Here is a 14,927-nt window from a genome sequence, read left to right as displayed (position 1 = left end):
TGGGCAAATGGTTAGGAGGAAGAGCAAGTATCCCAGATACAACAATGACACAGATATTCCACACTTCTCATTAACAATGGTGTTCAGAAGCAAGAATCAGCTTGTGAAGGCATTGAAGAGATATGGAATTGTTACCAAGAGGAGCATTGTGTTCATGAAATTAGAGGCAGATAGAGTCAGAGCTAAGTGTGGATGGCCTGGGTGCCCTTGGTTGATTTATGGAGCCAAAACCTCAAGAACCAGCAGGTTTCAGATTATTACTTTTAATGATGAGCATGAATGTGCACAAAATAGAGAGAACAGGCTTGTGACAGCAAAGGTTATTGCTCAGAGATATGAGCACTTCATTTTAGCTAATCCAATGTGGAAGATTGAGAGCATCAAAGCAACAGTTCTCCAGGATATGTTTGCTGATGTATCAACTTCTAAGTGCAAGCATGCAAAGAAGCTAGTCATGGACAAATTAAGAGCTGGAATGAAGAATGAGTACACTAGGGTTTTTGATTACCAATTGGAGCTGCTCAAAAGTAATCCAGGAAGCACTGTTGCAGTTTGTTTGGATCCTACAAACATGGAAGAAAACATATTTCAAAGCTTTTATGTGTGATTTAATGCACTGAAGTTAGGGTTCAAGGCTGGCTGCAGGAAAGTAATAGGATTAGATGGATGTTTTTTCAAAGGAGCTGTGAAAGGAGAGCTGTTGTGTGCTGTTGGTAGAGATGCCAACAATCAAATGTATCCACTGGCATGGGCTGTTGTTGAGAAGGAAACAAATGAAAGCTGGAAGTGGTTTATTGGCTTGCTTATTAAAGATCTTGACATTAATAACAATGGAGCTGGATGGGTGTTCATTTCAGATCAGCAGAAGGGACTGATTAATGCTATGCAGGACTATCTGCCAAATGCAGAGCACAGAATGTGTGCTAGGCATATCTATGCCAACTGGAGAAAGAAGCATAGGGCACATGAGTGGCAGAAGAAGTTCTGGGCAGTTGCCAAAGCAGCAAACAAGCAAGACTTCAACTACTACAAAGCAAAGCTAGCCCAAGAAACACCAGATGGTGCAAAAGATATGATGAGAACAGAGCCAGTACATTGGGCAAGGGCATTTTTCCAGTGGGTTCCAACTGTGAATCAGTTGACAATAATCTTTGTGAATCTTTTAATCATGCAATTGTTGAAGCAAGGTTTTATCCAATAATTTCAATGCAAGAAAAAATTAGGAAAAAGATACTTGTTAGAATTCAGGAACAAAGGGCCAAAGGTCAGAAGTTTCATGGAAAAATATGCCCCAGTGCTTTTAAGAAGTTGAAGAGTAGCATAGCAAGGACACAGTTCATGGAGGTACTTTGGAATGGAAAAGATGGATTTGAAGTCAAACTTCTCACTGGGAGAAAAAGGCAGTACACAGTGAGTCTTGACAATTGGACATGCTCATGTGGCTACTTCCAGCTGGCAGGTCTTCCTTGTTCCCATGCATGCACAGCTATCTTCAAATGTGGCAAAAAAGTGGAAGATTTCATTGCTCCCTGTTATTTTGTTGAAGTATTCAACAAAATTTATGAACACTATTTGGAACCTGTACAAGGTGAAGAAATGTGGCCAGTTTCTGACAAACCTAGGCCTCAAGCCCCAGCATATGCAACCATACCAGACAACATGCCAGGCAGGCCTAAGAATAATGATAGGAGGAGGGAAGAAATAGAGAAACCTAAGCCTAGCAAAAAAATGACCAAGCATGGCACTGTAATTATTTGCTCAATCTGTGGGACTGCTGGACATAACAAGAAAGGTTGCAAGCAAAATCCAGAGAGAGGCAAGAAGAAGAATGCCCATCTTAAGAAGACTAGCAAAAAAAGGGACACAACAAAGGTAAATTTCATTGATTTACATGAGTTTTACTATTTTCTCTTGAATTTTACTAACTTCTTTTGAATTTTACTAGGCTGGTCCATCTTCACAACCTTCTCAACCAGCAACAATGTCTACTCCAAGATCATCTCCATCTATGGCAGCTACTGCACAACCTGCAACAGGAACTGCCACAAGATCATTTGGAACTGTGCCAAGTACTGCAACTTCAAGGTTTAAACCTCCCAAGAAGTCATCAGCAAATGCACAAGCTGGACCATCTACTACAAATAAAAGAAGAAAGAGGGCTCCTGCATCTTCACTGCCCAGCTACCAATACTTCACTGCAAGTGGCAACTAGTTACATATTTGTGTTGCTCATGTACTGGACTATGTCCTTTTGGTTATCATGTACTGAACTATGTGCTTTTGGTGATCCTCTAATGAAGTATGTCCTTTTGGTGAACTGGGATGTTGTAAACTGAGATGCTATCAACCGAAATGCAGTCAAATTTCAAGCAATGTTTGCTTTATGTGCACTGTGTTTGCATTTTGTTTCTTACAAATCAATTACTGTCATTTTGCTATATATATGCACATTCTGCAAATGCCAGCAGAAATGCTGTCAAAATGCAAGCAATATTCACAGCAGAGTTCTCATACAGTCAACTTGCTCATTTCCATAGAATTGATACAAAATAGCTACTGCAACTTCCATTAAAACTGAGATTTTTATTAACTGCCAGATCATAGTCTCATTGATAACAAACCACTCCCAGATCACAAATAATAGCATTACAAACCATTGCATACATGTTCATTGCACTTGCACTTTTTCCTACCAAAATAACTCATGCCAACTGCTAACCTCACATTCAGAACACTAGCACTTTCCCTAGGAAAACACCTACCACAAAGGCAATGAAAACCATCACCACATTCATATATTTGCCTTTCATTGCTTCTAGTTCTGCATTCTTCTCCTTTAACTAAACCTGCAGAGACATAACCACATTCTGTAATGCTGCTTCATGACCAGACACAGGCACAATTGGAATTCCATCTTCAGCCTCAGCCACAGATCTCTGACCCTTTAGCCTCCACACCTCGTCTCTCAAATCTCCAATCAAGTTGCTAAAAAACGTGGGCAAAGGATCATCATGCCATTCCACATAGCCACATCCACCATGCTATTCAACAGAAAATGAAATCAATCACAAACTAAGAGCAAGAAAAGAGCAGCAGAAACACAGAAAATGGGGCTCACCATTGCATCCACACAGGCGTAGTACCTCCTGCCAAGGTTTTGGCGGCTCCACGAGATCCATCTTGGCGCCTTGCGCGGCTGTCTGCAATGGCACATCTTCGGCGGCTCGTACGCCATTGGGCTCTCCCTGTAAGCTACAGGAGACCTCGAGTCCGTCTCCCTCCTTCCACTGGCGCGGCGGAATCCGGGAGCGGAAGAAGCCCCTGAACTCCACGACATCGCGCCGCTCTTGTCCCTGCCGCCGCCGTGCTCTACTCCCCGTCGCCCTGCCGCCGCCGTGCTCTGTGCCTCGTCGCCCCTGCCGCCGCTAACCCTAGCACCTCGCTGCCCAAATTCCCCAATCCTTATAAAACAAAAACGACCACACCACCAGTCAACACTTTCACTGGCTGGCCCACAAGTCAGGTCAACAATCCCGGTTGACTACTGCCATGTCACCGTTTTTAGCCTAAAATGAGCTCAGGGTTCATTTTGGACCGGGATTAGTGAGTTGGGTGTGCTGATTTCCGGGATTTGAAATTCAAGGGTCGATTTAGCTAACGGCTACGAGTTCAGGGTTTATTTTCGACTTTTTCCTGCGTGAGGGGGGGGGGGGGCTGCGGGAGAGAGGTTGGGTGGGTGGGCGCGTCAGCTCTCAGCTGTTGCGCCCTGGCTCAACGAAGAAAAATCGGGACGCGTGGAAATAAACAGAGGGGAGGGAAAGGTCGGACGAAACGAACGCGTAGACATACAGTACCAGCAAAAAAAACCAACAAAAAAAACCAGACGTAGGTGGGACGAAAAAGACCAGCGAAAAAAAACCGTGAAGACTATTCACCAATTGCTCCAGTAGGAGTAGAGATTACCGCTGAATACACCGGTCCCAGTCCTGCCACTATTTTGGGACATGGTAATCGGCCATTCGTTACATAGTAATCAACCAATCTACATTAAAAAGGTTAGCACTTGGACGTTCCTATAGTAAATGCCCTGGTGGTACTTACTGCTTGGACGTCATCACGATTTGGTACGAGCCGTATATTGTTTTGTCATGGTAGGTTCATTTGTTAATTACGGTGGAATTTCGGTTCAACGGGCTGCACTCTCATTACCTTGTTACGATGGGTAGTTAAGGCAGATTGGCCATGCTGGGTCTCGTGGGACGTGTGCACAAAACCGAAACATCTGGGAGGCCTAGGTTTCCGGGACATGGAGTTGTTCAACCTGTCTCTCTTGGCAAGGCAGGCGTGGCGGCTCCTTCAGGAGGCAATGACACTCAGTGCAAAAATGTTGAAGGCAGTTTATTACCCCACAGAGAGCATTTTAGAAGCAGGACTAGGCAGTCATCCCTCCCAGGTATGGCATGCGATCCTGGACGGGCGGGATATCTTGTCTCAGGGCATCATTCGAAGAGTTGGATCGGGAGAAGAAACAAAAATCTGGGAGCATAATTGGCTCCCCCGAGAGGGAGTTAAAAGACCGTTGAACTCGATGGTCACTAACCCGCCTGTACTTGTTTCAGATTTAATTGATGCTACTTCAGCCACTTGGAGGGAAGATCTTATACGGGCCACCTTTAGTCCTTATGACGCCCAGAGCATATTAAGGATCCCATTGTGTACTCGTAAGGTGGCAGATTTCTGGGCTTGGGGTGCTGATCACCGGGGAAGATTTTCAGTAAGCTCGGTTTATAGAATGCTTGTGAAAACAAAACTGCAGCGGGAAGGTTGGCTCGAAAATTCTGAAAGCCCGGCGGATGTTGCAGTGGAGGCGAAGAGGTGGACTAATTTGTGGCAGATTAAGGTTCCGTCAAAGCTCAAGAACTTTTTATGGCGCTTCTGTCAGAACTCATTACCAACAACAGACTTGCTGAATCACCGTAACATGTCGACTTCTCTGGTCTGTGCTATTTGTTCAGCTTCTGACAGTTGGAGGCACGCTTTGTTCAGTTGTCATATGGCGGGTAGTGTGTGGGCTTTAGCTCCGGCTGAGATGGTGGAGCATATGCAAGCAAACCTGGAGCTGGAAGCAAGGGACTGGTTGTTTCTGATGCATGAAACTCTGGCCCAAAATGATTTCACAAGATTGGTGGTCACTTTGTGGGCAATCTGGAGAGACATAAGGAAAGCTGTTCATGAGGAGATTTTCCAAAGTCCGCTGTCTACTTTTAGTTTCATTAACTCTTTTTTGGTTGATCTGGAGTCCATTAAGAAGCCAGATATTGCTCAAGCAAGGAATCAGCCGGCCAAGGCGCAGTTGTGGATTGCACCACCGATGGAATATGTAAAACTGAATACCGATGCGGCAGTAGCGAGGAATGGAAGTTATGGTTCGGTTGCGGCTTTGTGCCGCGACGCGGGATGCACTTTTCTGGGGGCTTCATGCATAACATTCAGGAACATTTCGGATCCTGAGATTCTGGAGGCTTTGGCAGTAAGAGAAGCCTTGGCTTTGGCGAACGATCTATATGAGCAGAGGATACAAGTGGCATCGGACTGCCAGAATGTGGTGCACGGAATAAAGGAAGGATCAGCAGCGGAGAATGGAGCTATAATTCGCGAAATCATAGACCATTCGACCTCGTTTACTTCTTGTAACATAGTTCACGAGCAAAGAGCCTCGAATACCGAGGCTCACAATCTCGCTAAGCATGCTTTATCATTAGGGGTTGGCCGCCATGTATGGTTTGGCCAGCCCGGCGATCTTCTTTTTGTACCTGTAAACATTATGGACACATGAATAAAGTTTGGCGAGACTGTCTGAAAAAAAAAGTTACGGCAGATTGGCGGAGGTGTAATTAGCGCGTGTCGCACTTCGGTCGGTGTTCGGCAAGTGCGCAGGCGGGTGGAGCGTATGTACTTTTTAATATAAATTTGATCAAACTTTGAAATGTTTGGAGTGAGTCATCCCCACTAACTTATTTATTTCAGCATGCAGGTATGCCACCTCACCATAGATTTATGAAATGGAAAAGGCCCACCTCAACATTAAATCATGCATGGGAAAAAGACTCATCTCAACATTCAACCATGCATTGAAAAATGTTTTCCTTCGAGTTATTCTACTTATATTTGGTACATATTTTAACAACTACATAATCAAATATTATAAGTCATGTTTATTTTTAATTTTGGTTTGCATGTTACCAACCCAAATTTTCATTAATCAATTCATGGGGTATATGTTGGGAAACGTTGCATGGAAAATAAATAAAAAATCTACGCACACGCAATGATCTATCCATGGAGATGCATAGCAACAAGGGGGAGAGTGTGTCTACGTACCCTCGTAGACCGTAACCGGAAACGTTTGACAACGCGATTGATGTAGTCGAACTTCTTCTAGCTCCGACCGATCAAGTACCGAACGTACAACACCTCCGAGTTCTGCACACGTTCAGCTCGGTGACGTCTCTCGTCTTCTTGATCCAGCAAGACGTCGAGATAGTAGATGAGTTCTGTTAGCACGACGGCGTGGTGAAGGTGATGGTGAAGTGATCCTCGCAGGACTTCGCCTAAGCAGTACAAAGATATGACCAGGGGTGTAAACTCTGGAGGGGGGCGCCGCACATGGCTAGGCAATTGTCTGGGTGTGCTGAGGGTGCCCCCCTCCCCACATATATATTGGCGGGAGGGAGAGGGGAGGCAGCCAGGGTGCACCCGAAGTAGGATCTGAATCCTACTTGTGGTTTCCCCAAGTGGCGCCCCCATTCCTTATTTCACCGGAGAAGAAAGGGAACGGGGAAGAGAGAAAGGAAAGGGGGGCCGAACCCCCCTTTTCCTTCCCCCAATTCGGCCTCCTGCCATAGGGAGGGCGCGCCACCCCTTGTGGGCTGGTGTGCTCCCCTCTCATGGCCCATATGGCCCATATATTCACCCGGGGTTCCGATAACCCCTCCGGTACTCCGATAAATACCCGATACACTCCGTAACACTTCCGGTGTCCGAATACTATCGTCCTATATATCAATCTTTACCTCTCTAACATTTCGAGACTCCTTTTCATGTCCGTAATCATATCCGGGCCCCCGAACAACATTCGGTCACAAAATCATATAACTCATATAATACTATATCATCAATGAACGTTAAGCGTGCGGACCCTACGGGTTCGAGAACTATGTAGACATGACCGAGACATCTCTTTGGTCAATAACCAATAGCGGAACCTGGATGCTCATATTGGCTCCTACATATTATACGAAGATCTTTATCGGTCGAACCGTTATGGAAACATACGCAATTCCCTTTACTATTGGTATGTTATTTGCTTAATATTCGATCGTCGATATCTTCATACCTAGTTCATTCCCGTTACCAGCAAGTCTCTTTACCCGTTCCGTAGTACATCACCTCGTAACCAACTCCTTAGTCTTTTTCTTGCAAGCTTATGATGTGTATTACCGAGAGAGCCCAGAGATACCTCTCGATACTCGGAGTGATAAATCCTAATCTTAATCTATGCCAACTCAACAGACACCTTCGTGGGACATGTGCACAAAACCGAAACATCTAGGAGGCCTAGGTTTCCGGGACATGGAGTTGTTCAACCTGTCTCTCTTGGCAAGGCAGGCGTGGCGGCTCCTTCAGGAGCCAATGACACTCAGTGCAAAAATATTGAAGGCAGTTTATTACCCCACAGAGAGCATTTTAGAAGCAGGACTAGGCAGTCATCCCTCCCAGGTATGGCGCGCGATCCTGGACGGGCGGGATATCTTGTCTCAGGGCATCATTCGAAGAGTTGGATCGGGAGAAGAAACAAAAATCTGGGAGCATAACTGGCTCCCCCGAGAGGGAGTTAAAAGACCGTTGAACTCGATGGTCACTAACCCGCCTGTACTTGTTTCAGATTTAATTGATGTTACTTTAGCCACTTGGAGGGAAGATCTTATACGGGCCACCTTTAGTCCTTATGACACCCAGAGCATATTAAGGATCCCATTGTGTACTCGTAAGGTGGCAGATTTCTGGGCTTGGGGTGCTGATCACCGGGGAAGATTTTCAGTAAGCTCGGTTTATAGAATGCTTGTGAAAACAAAACTGCAGAGGGAAGGTTGGCTCGAAAATTCTGAAAGCTCGGCGGATGTTGTAGTGGAGGCGAAGAGGTGGACTAATTTGTGGCAGATTAAGGTTCCGTCAAAGCTCAAGAACTTTTTATGGCGCTTCTGTCAGAACTCATTACCAACAACAGACTTGTTGAATCACCGTAACATGTCGACTTCTCTGGTCTGTGCTATTTGTTCAGCTTCTGACAGTTGGAGGCACGCTTTGTTCAGTTGTCATATGGCGGGTAGTGTGTGGGCTTTAGCTCCGGCTGAGATGGTGGAGCATATGCAAGCAAACTTGGAGCTGGAAGCAAGGGACTGGTTGTTTTCTGATGCATGAAACTCTGGCCCAAAATGATTTCACAAGATTGGTGGTCACTTTGTGGGCAATCTGGAGAGACAGAAGGAAAGCTGTTCATGAGGAGATTTTCCAAAGTCCGATGTCTACTTTTAGTTTCATTAACTCTTTTTTGGTTGATCTGGAGTGCATTAAGAAGCCAGATATTGCTCAAGCAAGGAACCAGCCGGCCAGGGCGCAGTTGTGGATTGCACCACCGATGGAATATGTAAAACTGAATACCGATGCGGCAGTAGCGAGGAATGGAAGTTATGGTTCGGTTGCGGCTTTGTGCCGCGACGCGGAAGGCATTTTTCTGGGGGCTTCATGCATAACATTCAGGAACATTTCGGATCCTGAGATTCTGGAGGCTTTGGCAGTAAGAGAAGCCTTGGCTTTGGCGAACGATCTATATGAGCAGAGGATACAAGTGGCATCGGACTGCCAGAATGTGGTGCACGGAATAAAGGAAGGATCAGCAGCGGAGAATGGAGCTATAATTCGCGAAATCATAGACCATTCGACCTCGTTTACTTCTTGTAACATAGTTCACGAGCAAAGAGCCTCGAATACCGAGGCTCACAATCTCGCTAAGCATGCTTTATCATTAGGGGTTGGCCGCCATGTATGGTTTGGCCAGCCCGGCGATCTTCTTTTTGTACCTGTAAACATTATGGACACATGAATAAAGCTTGGCGAGACTGTCTCAGAAAAAAAAGTTACGGCAGATTGGCGGAGGTGTAATTAGCGCGTGTCGCACTTCGGTCGGTGTTCGGCAAGTGCGCAGGCGGGTGGAGCGTATGCACTTTTTAATATAAATTTGATCAAACGTTGAAATGTTTGAAGTGAGTCATCCCCACTAACTTATTTATTTCAGCATGCAGGTATGCCACCTCACCATAGATTTATGAAATGGAAAAGGCCCACCTCAACATTAAATCATGCATGGGAAAAAGACTCATCTCAACATTCAACCATGCATTGAAAAATGTTTTCCTTCGAGTTATTCTACTTATATTTGGTACATATTTTAACAACTACATAATCAAATATTATAAGTCATGTTTATTTTTAATTTTGGTTTGCATGTTACCAAGCCAAATTTTCATTAATCAATTCATGGGGTATATGTTGGGAAACGTTGCATGGAAAATAAATAAAAAATCTACGCACACGCAATGATCTATCCATGGAGATGCATAGCAACAAGGGGGAGAGTGTGTCTACGTACCCTCGTAGACCGTAACCGGAAATGTTTGACAACGCGATTGATGTAGTCGAACTTCTTCTAGCTCCGACCGATCAAGTACCGAACGTACAACACCTCCGAGTTCTGCACACGTTCAGCTCGGTGACGTCTCTCGTCTTCTTGATCCAGCAAGACGTCGAGATAGTAGATGAGTTCTGTTAGCACGACGGCGTGGTGAAGGTGATGGTGAAGTGATCCTCGCAGGACTTCGCCTAAGCACTACAAAGATATGACCAGGGGTGTAAACTCTGGAGGGGGGCGCCGCACATGGCTAGGCAATTGTCTGGGTGTGCTGAGGGCGCCCCCCTCCCCACATATATATTGGCGGGAGGGAGAGGGGAGGCAGCCAGGGTGCACCCGAAGTAGGATCTGAATCCTACTTGTGGTTTCCCCAAGTGGCGCCCCCATTCCTTATTTCACCGGAGAAGAAAGGGAACGGGGAAGAGAGAAAGGAAAGGGGGGCCGAACCCCCCTTTTCCTTCCCCCAATTCGGCCTCCTGCGATAGGGAGGGCGTGCCACCCCTTGTGGGCTGGTGTGCTCCCCTCTCATGGCCCATATGGCCCATATATTCACCCGGGGTTTCGATAACCCCTCCGGTACTCCGATAAATACCCGATACACTCCGTAACACTTCAGGTGTCCGAATACTATCGTCCTATATATATCAATCTTTACCTCTCTAACATTTCGAGACTCCTTTTCATGTCCGTAATCATATCCGGGCCCCCGAACAACATTCGGTCACAAAATCATATAACTCATATAATACTATATCATCAATGAACGTTAAGCGTGCGGACCCTACGGGTTCGAGAACTATGTAGACATGACCGAGACATCTCTTTGGTCAATAACCAATAGCGGAACCTGGATGCTCATATTGGCTCCTACATACGAAGATCTTTATCGGTCGAACCGTTATGGAAACATACGCAATTCCCTTTTCTATTGGTATGTTATTTGCTAAATATTCGATCGTCGATATCTTCATACCTAGTTCAATCTCGTTACCAGCAAGTCTCTTTACCCGTTCCGTAGTACATCACCTCGTAACCAACTCCTTAGTCTTTTTCTTGCAAGCTTATGATGTGTATTACCGAGAGAGCCCAGAGATACCTCTCGATACTCGGAGTGATAAATCCTAATCTTAATCTATGCCAACTCAACAGACACCTTCGGAGATACATGTAGAGCATCTTTATAATCATCCAGTTACGTTGTGACGTTTGATAGCACACAAGACATTCCTCCGGTATCCGGGAGTCGCATAATCTCATAGTCGAAGGAATATGTATTTGACATAAAGAAAGCAATAGCAATAAAGCTGAACGATCATTATGCCGTGTGTGGCCAGATGGCCCTCAGCAGATAGTGCCTTTGGCGAGTATAGCCTGTTGCCGGGTAATACTGTCAGCATTATCATGTGTTTGTCGATTTATTCCCTTTGCTGAGTGCTGCTCTTGGCGTTTGTTACTTTGCCAAGTGCCCGTGTTTTAGCTCTCGGCGAAGACCCCGACATCCGGCGTATACGAAAATTTCAGTAGTGACACTTCATCTCGCCTTTCTTATTCGGAGAATTGGCCGTGGCCTGGATTGAGGGGAGAGAAAGCAATTAATTTTGGTAATGTAGTTTCCAAAATTAATGTGCAATTAATGTTTTTTTCTATATCAATTACTATTAAAGACATTAATGTTGTTTCCAAAATTAACTACAATTAATATTTTTGTTTCCAGCTTTGTCATGATGTGGTGGATACATCATCGGAGTGAGGTGAGACGTTGGACGTAGGTGGTTGAATGGCTGAGATCAACTGGATTCACCCAACTAGTGCTTTTATAAGTAGTACTTCCTACATTCCATAATATAAAAGCGTTTTTGACCCTATTTTAGTGTAAAAAACACTCTTATATTATGGGAAGGAGAAAGTAGTAGACTGTAGATAGTAGATTTATTATAAGTAGCACTCAGCAAGGGCCCATACCATGTGTACATGTGTGTACTGGGTATTGACTATAAATATGTCATAATAAGGAAATAATGCAGCAGGCCCACTCCACTATGAGAGAGGCACTCCGCACACACCCAGACTTGCTGCTAATCGCTTCATTACCCTAAAAACTGGTAATCGCTTCCATCTCTAGAAAGCGCCGCCATTCTTTTTACAAACTTCATGTCCTCTCTTCCCTAGTTAATTGACTCATGTCCCAGGAGCTACGGACTGCATGGCAACTAGGTCCAGGAAGACGGCGACAACCCAGCACATTAGACTAGCCACAGTGTGGAGTGACTTAGACTAGTAACATGCACATGTTACTAGTCTATATTACTACCTCTACAGTGGGGAGTAATATATGTGTGGTGTCATGCAACACTTTATTTGATATGTGTGATGTTACTCATACTACTATTCATAGTACTATGTTTGCAAAAACAATATTTATTTCTATTTTGTGGACCTTGTTACGTAATATGTACTGTTGTCATATTTTATTTGTCATTATACGAGGATTTAAAGGCTAGAAATCAAAGTAACACTTTTTTCCAATATTATTTTGGTGTTGAATATAGCGTATTTTAGTGTTAGGAACCTGATATTTGCAAGAAATATCCAATTAATAGTCAACCGGTGAAATCGATTAATCGGCGGATTTTCGATTAATCTCTAATCCCTAGCTGACCGGGACGATAACGATAAGCGGTATCCTCAACATTGAGTACTAATAACTAGTTATGTTATCACATGTTTCTCTTTCTTCATTAATTGCTTGTCACATCATCTATTTTATCTAGATATATGTGATGTTACCACCTATGTTATTTCCACTGTGAGTAGTCTTAGACCATATTTGGCTGGCTTCTGAGGCTTTGATGCCAGCGTCCGGGCGGGTGTAACATGCAGCGGTGATGGCAAGGAAAGGGCCCAGGAGGGCAGTGGAGACTACAAGCCATTTGTGTAATTGCTGTAACAAATAAACTTGTCTAATTATTATTTTTCCTTCTAAAAAAGACAGCAGTATACTTGTTTTCTTTCTTTTTAACAACATATGCTTGCAGGTAGGAGAGGTAGCTTGAAGTATTGCTTGAATTTTGATAGATGGAGCTTGGATTTTTCTTTTTGAATTTACTCGAGACTTGAGGTGTGGAGACCCAAGAATTCAGGTGTTCCCATTCCTTTCTTGTAAATTCGTTCCTAAATAATGACTTTTGTGGTTTGTTGGACCTCAGGTCATATAATCACATTTTCTTGATGCGTTAGTATCTTGTTTGCAAATGAGAACTAACTTTTCTGATTTTTGTACTTTAATCATGATTTTCATGGTATACAATTTATAGGTGTGCAAATATTTCTTCAACATATTATAGTCGTTGGGCCCATTACAGCCAATTGCACTAGGGCCTTCAAAATGCCAGGGCCAGCCCTGATAGTACTCCCTCCGTCCCACAATATAAAAACACTCGTATATTGTGAGACGGAGGGAGTACTAGATAGTTATTCAAATGATCTTGTTCTTTAAAATGTTCAAGCATAGTAATTTCGTTTGCTCTTTGTTTCGTTCAGTGTTTGCTTCATTGCTTGGGTTGCCTGCTTGCTTCCCAGTTTGGGCTAAAAGAGTCGCAAGGAATATCCAGCAGAAGTCGTCCTATATTTCTTCAGAGTTCCAGCTCCAAGGGTGGCTGCAGCAATCGCATAAACTGTAACAAGAAAAAAGAAAAGGTCCGACAGCAACTTTGTGCTTGAAGATCGACAAACTGTCGAGGCTTGGCTAGTGACTGTCCATTAGTTTTCATAGTTAGGCTGACAGGCTGAGCTCGCTACCTGATCCTAGCGTGTCAATGCAGCACAGCCTGTAGGTACTCATTCGCTGGAAACTGAGGATAATTGGTGGCAGAAAAATCATTGCTCAAACGCGTTGAGGCCTTGGGGTTTGGGATAGCACCAAACGAGTTATTCGTTGAGGTCAACTCTCTGCGTGGTAAGCACACATATAGAAAAAAAATCATGGTATTCACGCGCCCACTTGGGGACGCGGAGCGCGTCTGGAGCAGCACAGCATTCTCTCTATTCCGATACGTACTATTTGGACTGGATGCAGCGCCAGCGCCTATATGCACAAGGGAAGAAGCCCATCTCTCTCACCTCCGGGAAAGTCCACGCCTGCCCCTCTACTCTCCTCCCCTTGCTAGATTCAGAAGCGAGGCGATCTGCAGCCATATCGCGGGCGGGCTAGGCTTTCCATCTGAAGCTTTCGATCCTGCCGCCTGCAGGTGCTTGTCCAGGTAAGTACCAAGATTTTGCCCCTTTTTTTCACCGGTTAGCTCTTGTTCTATCTATCAAAGCTTCTTCGTATCCCTATCTCCTCCTGCGTCCTTCCTCGCCGTCGCTGCCTTTAGGTTGCTGCAGTGGCGGTGGGATCCTCCGCGACACGATCCGTGGTGGGACGTAGGTTCACCGGCGCTGCTATCGCGGCTTTGGTGCACGGAAACAGCCGTCGCCGCCACCTCTCCCCTCCTCCTTGGTCCTCGCCGTCGCCAGAGAGCCGGCGGCCAAGCCTCCTCGGCTCTCGAGGACGGCGGCGGCGAGGCTTGTGCTCCTCTTTCCCTCCCCCTTCCCTTCTCTCTCTCCTATCGTGTTCCATGCTCCTTCTCCGATCCCGTCGCCGGCCGGGTATCCTCCATCGCCTACACCGCGGATCCGGCAAGCCGGGCGCCAGATCCGGCCGTCCCAGCGAGCGGCGGCCCTGGGGCCCAGATGCGTCGCTGCTACTTGGATCTCCCATGTTGCGGGAGACCGCCGTCCTGGGAAGTCGTGGCCGTGGCCAGCAGTGGTGGAGCTTGACAAGAATCTATGGAGCCCAAAGACAATTTTTTTTAACCAAGTGCAACAAACTAGAACTTGTATTACCCATACTGGTTGCAAAATACATATTACTTCAAAAGAGAACTAACTACACCAAAATATACAACTTGTCTACTTGAATATACTGCTCTGCCTTCAAACTTCAGGCATTCTGTGAGCCAACTAACAACTACTCCCTCCGTCCTAAAATATAAGAACGGTTTTAACACTACACTAGTGTTAAAACCGTTCTTATATTTTAGGACGGAGGGAGTACAAAAGGAGTGGTACTACAAATCAGCTTTTTGATCCTTATTGCTCTTGACATCCATTAAATTATCTTCAAAGTTGTATTTCCTCT

The sequence above is a fragment of the Triticum aestivum genome, chromosome 6B (assembly GCF_018294505.1).
Source record: "Triticum aestivum cultivar Chinese Spring chromosome 6B, IWGSC CS RefSeq v2.1, whole genome shotgun sequence".
Classification (NCBI taxonomy): Eukaryota; Viridiplantae; Streptophyta; class Magnoliopsida; order Poales; family Poaceae; genus Triticum; species Triticum aestivum.
This window is presented reverse-complemented; position numbering follows the sequence as displayed.